Genomic DNA, 8,029 nt, shown 5'->3' on the forward strand with positions numbered 1-8,029 from the left:
AGTTTATTTTACAAAATAAATTATACAGAGTTTTCATGCAATGCTTTAAGGGGAAACACCACTGTGACGGCCGAAAAAACACTGTGATTTTCGGGAATTTTTTTGACAGGGAAAATAAAGGAATTTGGGGATCGGGTTTTTTTTATTTTATTAAGTGCATACTAAAGTTTGTTGCGCTACATTTTTATTGAAAAATATTTAATTGTTACAAAGTTATAAACAATCTCGTAGAGCAATAACGAAATTTTCCCCTTCCCATGGTCGGTTCGATTACTCAAAAACGGATCATCCGAAATTGAAAATTCAAATTGATTTTTAATCTGCATGAGTGTAGTTATCGTTGTACGTACGGGATTTTGAAAATTTTGATTTGAAAAAAAATGGCGACGGATTGAAAATTTTGCAATTATTTTTACTTTTTTTTTTGTTTCAACCCGACTCAAAAATTCTTAGAAATCCCTCAAAAATTCTGGATCATCGTAATTCAAAAAACCAAAAATAAACCTTTAGATTAATAATAAATCCAGTCTTTAATCGAAGCTTTTTTTTTTTTGTTGAATATTACTATGTTTTAACAAACAATTAACTTTTGACTTTTCATCAAAAATCAGAGTCTAAAGTTTCGAAAGCCGCCATTTTGTGAATTTTCAAAAAAAAAAAAAAGCTTCGATTAAAGACTGGATTTATTATTAATCTAAAGGTTTATTTTCGGTTTTTTGAATTTCGATGATCGAGAAGGCTGCTGTGATGGTCACCGCGAGGCACTACTCGCGGGAGAGGTTCCAACTAAGATAGCGATATTTTAACAATTAATATTTTTTTTTTTTTTTTTTCGTAAAAGTTAAGTTAAAGCATTGCATGAAAACTCTGTATAATGAAAACTCTCTCTTTTCGTTAGAAATAAGCAGGACGTTGCAAGGATGGCCTCTTAAGTCAACTGTTTTACTAATTTTTTTTTTTTTTTTATTCAGAGTTGCCATAAAAATGATTATGTTGAATACATGAAATATTCAGAACAAAAGCGAAAAGGGTCAGATCCAACTTCAATCATCGATCGTAAACGGTGGTCATGTGTCTTCAATCAAGAAGAGTTTGAGCGAAATGTGGTAAACTTTATGTTAAGGTTTATGATTCCATTCAGAGCAGTGGAAGATCCAACTTCACGTAAAATTTTTGACGGTAAATTAGTATGATTTCTTCTCTTAAACTAAAATATGATTTTGAATAAAAATTTTGTTCTTGAACTAAGAACAGAAACTTCATGACATAGAAAACAATTATTGTTTATTTAAAATAACTGTTTTTGGATGACAAATTAAACTCCATCCATCGAAGATAATACATTTTTGATTGAAGTTAACAAAAACAAATTATTTTCGTAGTGACAACCGTTTATCTAATACTATTGTGTGACTGGGGGTGGAACAAGACAATTTCAGACAACGGCGGAATTACCTGCTCGAGCGAAGTGAGGGCTGGTACCATCCGAAATCTGAAATCGTTTTTCATCACGTGTTACACACTATATTTTTCATATAATTTGCATTAAAAATGGCAGTTTTCATAGCTGGAGTCAACCAGAACTAGACAATTTCAGACTAGTATGCTATAGCGAAAGAAACATTTTCTCGTCGCCGGGCCGAAAGCGACTACTTTCGTTTCGCTATGCGAAACAAAGTTGTCGCCTTTTGGCTCTGTCAACGAGAAAAATAGTATACACTCCTCGGGCAGTAAATAAGAAAGCCTCAGATCACATGATTGTCAACCTCGGCTTCGTCTCGGATAACAATAACATGTGGTCTGGTACTTAGGTGTGCAATATACTATTCTTGGACCGAATTTTATTTCTCTGTAATAAAGAGATTCACCCTATCTATTTGTATGTATTACTATTGTTAATTTTGCATAATGTTATATGACAGATTTACAAATTAAAAAAAAAGATTGTCAAATGCAACATTTAACCCGCTATTCCTTATTAAAGCAAGTGGACAAAATTTTCAAGAAATCTTTCGATGACGTGCGTAAAGAAATATTTCTAATTATTGGAAGAGGAGGGTATGTGTGTACAACTGCAGACGTTTGGACCGGAGGATCACGTAGATTTCTTGGAGTAACAGCTAGCTGGGTAAAAATTGAAAATACGCGTTCATATCTATCTTCTTTTGTTTATCTTTCTGTTCTGTTTTCTATCTTCTTTTTTTATATATATAAAAATTCCCTGTCACAGTGTTTGTCTGCGATGGACTCCGAAACTTTTCGAGTGATCTTATTTAGCGGATGTTATTTTTATTTTTATGTATTACACACAACAAAAAACAAAATCTATAATGATATGAAAGTTAAACATTTCTGATTACATAAATCAATTTTTTCGTATCTTACAGATTCATCCTGATTTATTAGAGTGGAAATCTGCAGCAATTGCATGCAGACGATTTTATGGAACTCATTCATTTGATGCAATTGCAAATCATTTATCCGAAATCCATTGTTCGTTTGGTTTAACACCTCAATCCATTCGAGCTACAATAACTGATAATGGGTCCAATTTTATTAAAGCATTTAAAGAGTTTGGAGTTGAGGCCTTAAATCATACTTTTGCAGGTAAATATCCTGGTTCTTCCTCGCTAAATTCCAAAGTTCATAAGATCTCAATTAATAATCCGCGACTGGAAATATTTATGAAACAATTGACCCACCAGGCCACTCTCAAAACTTCCTGCTATTTTCGAGTTCATAACGCTCATTCAGTTATTCAGGATATTCATTCACAATTAACTCAGTATCTACAGCTGAAAAATGAAGTTAAACAACACATTTTTTAGATCTTCGAGCTCGAAAATATTGCAAATACTTGAAAAATTCCAGAATTAAAAAAAAATACATTCATTAAAATTTTCGAGTTGCAATATTTCTCAAACAAATCAGCTGATTTTGATACACTTTGTGGACTTAATGTAGTTCCCCAAGTTCAGAGAGAAATGACAAGAATTATTAAATCGGTCTGACGTAAACTTTGGTAGTTACTTTGAAAAACATATTATTTAAAAATTTTTGAACTTTAATATCCACGGACGATTTTAATCAATACGGTAATTTGGAAATTTTATTATTTTCTTTCAATCATTGATAAAATACTTTTTAAGTTACTAAATGTTGAATATGAAGGTTCCATTTTTTTAAAATTGGGAAATATTTTCAAAATCTCGAATCAGTTCTCTTCAGTACTTGATTACAGTTCAAAGGAAATGAACTGGATTTCTACTAAACAAAATAATCGATTAAAACTATCTCGAGAAGTAAGGTCAATGTATAACCATAGAAGCTTGAATACTAGTAAACTAGAAGCTGATAGATAGAATCGATGGCTTGCGACCGATCTCCACATTTTTGCGAGGTTGTCCTTTGCTATCAATGAATTTCATTCGCTTGATATCAACATCTTTGATTATACTTGAACGAACACTAACAGTAACCAGCGCACTAATATTCACGTTTGTTGTGTTAAATTGAACTGATTTATCGAGACAATAACAATCTTGTTGCTTGGAAAAGAAAAAACGCTTCATTTTTTACTCTAAGTTTCTACTGGGCAAAATAGCCGATTGAAGTGCTAAATATCTATAAAAAATTCTCAAAAAATACGGTCTGGATAAATTTAGAATTTAAAAAAAATTTATTTAAAATGTCAGTTGTTATTGCTATTCTAAATGTGAATTTACTATACCTTAATACCATGTGCTTACGTAATGACTGATTTATATTTTTCATTTTCAGATTTAAGTGAAAACCCGTTCGAAGATATAGATGAGGAAATTGATCTTGGTACCTGCGATACAGACTTTGATTCTGTTGATGAAAATATTGCCACGAATGATGAGTTTTCTAATGAATGTGAAAATCAATTACCACGCCATTTTAGATGTGCTAGTCACACATTGAATTTGATTACTACAACTGACTGCTTGAAGGCTATTAAAGAATCAAAAAATTTAAACAAGAAATATTTTAATGTAATCGGGAAATGTTCATCTCTGTGGAAATCTTTACGTTCTCCTAAAGTGTATGAAAGTCTTAAAGATCACTTAGGTATTTCACTTAAACGACCTGTTGTCAGTTGGAATTCAACCTATGATATCATAAATCAGCTATTAACAGTTAAAGAGAAGCTTTTAGACAACAGTAAGCTGAAATTGAAGAAAGCTTTCAAGTCCGTGGATTTAAAGTTTCTGAAAGAATTCGTGCGTTGCTCAAAACCTTTGGCATGTGCAATAGATCGTTTACAAGCGGACAAATCATATTACGGTGTTCTTCTCCCTACGTTAATTTCTTTAAAATACGAAATGAGTAATTTGATAGAAGATGAGACTTTCATTGATTGCAAGCCACTTGCTCAGGCTATAATCCATCGAGTTGATCAGCGATTTACAAAACTATTTGACCCTTCTCAACCTGATATAGATGCATTCATAGCTGCTATTTCTCATCCCCGGTTTAAAGGCCGCTGGTTAACGTCTTTCACCGAAATAGAACAGAAAAAAATTCATCAGCCATTCTCAGAAGTGGTTTCTGCGGAAGGCAGTGTAGAGTCAGCAACTACAACTAATAGAGATATGATCGACGAATTTAATTTTGGAGAGCCTACAATTGCAATTCCTGAGTTTCAACCGTCATTATCACAAGGTGAGACTGCAGCAGAAGTGGCACGTTACTTAAAGAGCCCAGAGACTGACTTAAAACTGTTAGAAAAATTTCCAGCAATTCGTAAAGTTTTTCTGAAGTTCAATACACCATTGCCTTCATCTGTTCCTGTAGAAAGACTATGCAGTCACGTGACGATGATGAATTTACCGAGGTACAATCGTCTTAGAGACAAGCATTTTGAGCAGAGAGTGCTCTGTAAGGTTAATGCGGCAAACTCTTACTGTTAATTTATATTACATACTTTTATCCACAATGTTTATTATGTTTATTTTATTTTTACTTATTTGTTTTGTTAATAAATCTTCAGATCAATTGATATTTAAATACATTCTTCAGCAGTCAGTACACAAAGTTTATTTCATTTATAAGATATTTTATACTTACAGATAACTAAGCTTTCTTATAAGAAATATATATATGTATTTACAAATTGATTAGTTAAAAGATTGAAATTTTAGGAACACAGAACCGGTGACTGTACTTTTTCCTTGCATGTGAGCAAAGCATTTCATATCAAATCGCTAACTTATAACTCCAAACCGTTTCATTTTGTATGAAACTTTTCGATTTTTTTTTCTTATCAATGTCACTCTTCAGAATTTCAAATTTTCTCACCTAACCAAAGAAAAACTTATGAATTAAAAAAAATTGCAATTTTTTTTATGTTGCCGTAACTTTTTAAAAGTTAGCTTATCGAGACCTTTCTTTTGTTTAAAATTTTATTTATGAGATAAAATTTCCAGAAAAAAATTTAAAAATAATTATCAATTAATCTTCAAAGTTTTTTGCTGAGATTTTTCGATAAAAAAAAAAAAAAAAAAAAAAAAATAAAAATATTATAATTGAATATAACTTTTAAAATTTTTTTTTCAACCAACAATTTTCGTAAGTTCAATGAAAATGTCAGAAGTTGCATATTTTTTCTCTCCAATATTGGTTTCCAATCGAAAAATGAATTTTCTTTGTTTTGATCGTTCGTGTGTTATAATACTTTTTTGAAAATTTTTAGATTGTTGACCCAACTCTGAAATTCCAGAAAAAATAACAAAAACAAAAATTAAGTGTCAATCATAAAAGAAGAATCAATTCTTTTCTTTAAATGTCAGATGAATATAAAAACGTTATACGGGTGCGGAAACAGGGGTAGATTTCATAATAAATGACCTAAAAAATCTACTATTACCTGAGTGCACAGAAAAATTAAAAATTCATGCATTCGATTACAATATTTCCGGGAAAAAAATAAAGTAGATCCGGTCTATACTACATTAGGTAGATATAATGTGCATACGAATTTCGGCGCTAAATAAAGCACAATATTGTTTGAGATATACATAGATTATATAGATGAAAACAAATTTTTTAGGCTAAAGGAAACTCGTAATGTACCTAGATCAACGTCTATCTACGAACATCTACGTAGATCTCCGTAAATCTAACAAATGGCGCGAGAGATAGGTGTAGATCTACGTAGACGTGAAAAATTTTCTCCCGGGTTCTGATTACTTTAAAATCATGAACCTCTTAAAACAAACAAACGTTTGAAAATAAGATTTTTAAAACAATTCCATAACGAATCTCAGAGTAAACTTTCATTGAATAAAGAGTAAGATGAACAATTTTCCGGTTTTGAGATATAGATGAGTATTTAACTCAAAGCTTATTCGAAAAGCTTTCAGTGAGATTTACAGTAACTCGACAATTTATGCTAATCAAAAGATAGTCCAAGAAAAAGTGGAAAAAGTACAATTTTTTGACATTTTGAAAATTCAAGAATGCTCTTATCCTCTATATTATCCTCTATATTAAAAGAGATGAATTTCGAAACAGATGTGAAGTTAACTGAGTATCGAATTATCGAAAAAATATGGTCCCCAATTCCTTATTGGTGGAAGTTGTAATTTCGTGGATAAATGATTAGCTGTGATTGGCAGACATAATTTAATATAGTTTAGTATATAGTCTGAAGATGGGTTACTATAAGCATACTGATGTTAGTATATTAATCCACCTTGGATGATTACGATGCCCCCTCATGGATGAAGGAGTGAGACTATTGATACGCGGGATTATTTTAAGTTCGTTGAATGGTTTAAGAGTCGTTCTCGGTTATTGCAGTTTTTTTCATTTCAGTTATTATTAAATTAAATTAAATAAGTACACATCTCGTTAAAAATGTTCTTCTGAATAATAGAGAATTTAATTAAATATTTTCCAGTAGAGCCTTTTTCGTAATCGTAATCGTCATTAAAAAAAGTTAACTAAAAAAAGTTTTTTTTTTTAATTTAATTTAATTTCCTTTCCAAATTTAATGATTTAATTATTTTTAATATATTAATATTAAATATTAATAGCTTTATCATGACGTTAACTACTCAATCATTTTTTAAATCCCAAGCAAGACTCCAACTTAAAATCAGTGCCACCAATGCTGACATAAGAAATTAGCCCACATTTTTCTACTCAAGGACGTCCCGCCTTTTCTACACTCCATGACTTAATTATATCTAGAGCTGAGAGAGAGCTTTCTCTCTATCTTGAGTCTTAAGTATATATTAAATGATGACTACGTTGCTCAAAATATATTTTTCGCGCTACTTTATAAAATGATTATGTTTATATATTTACCAGGGTGATTTTTTTTTTTACTTTATTTTTTTTTTTTTCGGTCCCATCGTGAATTCTTGTTGGAAATACCCAAAAAAAAATTCCCTGAAAGTTTGAGCTCTTAATATTAATTAACGTCCTTGACCAAGGCATGTGAATATTTCCCATTGAAAATACACAAAAACTTTGATTTTTAATTTTTGAATTTCTAAAGCTCAGCGGCATTTCATGGGATCACTTTGATCGAAGATGGTTTTTTCTTAGAATTGAACGTTCTACAAAAGTGCCCATTGCCGCAAAGTCGTAACTCACACTGGCGAGGCAGTACGGGCCACTGAACCTGATTTTTTCATAAAATTGGCGTTTTTTCGCATTTATCTCATAAATATCAAGAGCTACGGAAAAAATGTAAATGACAAACTTGTAGAGAATTCAATTCCAACAAAAAAAGTCCTATGGACCAAATCGCTAAGATCAATATTAAGCGAGATATTAAGCCTTGAATATATTTTTCGTGAAATTTTGGCCGATCATTGATTTAAACTTATTAATATCTTGTTTACTTTCTCTGTTTTTTATATTTTCTTCAATATATTTTTAAGGCTAGAAAACAGGATATGATAAGTATCTTACATTATAAAAGCTTATATCTTAATAATCTTTAATAAATAAAGGGATTTACGAGTTTCCTGCATAAAACTTATGAATTCAATTA

This window comes from Cotesia glomerata, linkage group LG7 (assembly GCF_020080835.1).
Source record: "Cotesia glomerata isolate CgM1 linkage group LG7, MPM_Cglom_v2.3, whole genome shotgun sequence".
NCBI classification, from domain to species: Eukaryota; Metazoa; Arthropoda; class Insecta; order Hymenoptera; family Braconidae; genus Cotesia; species Cotesia glomerata.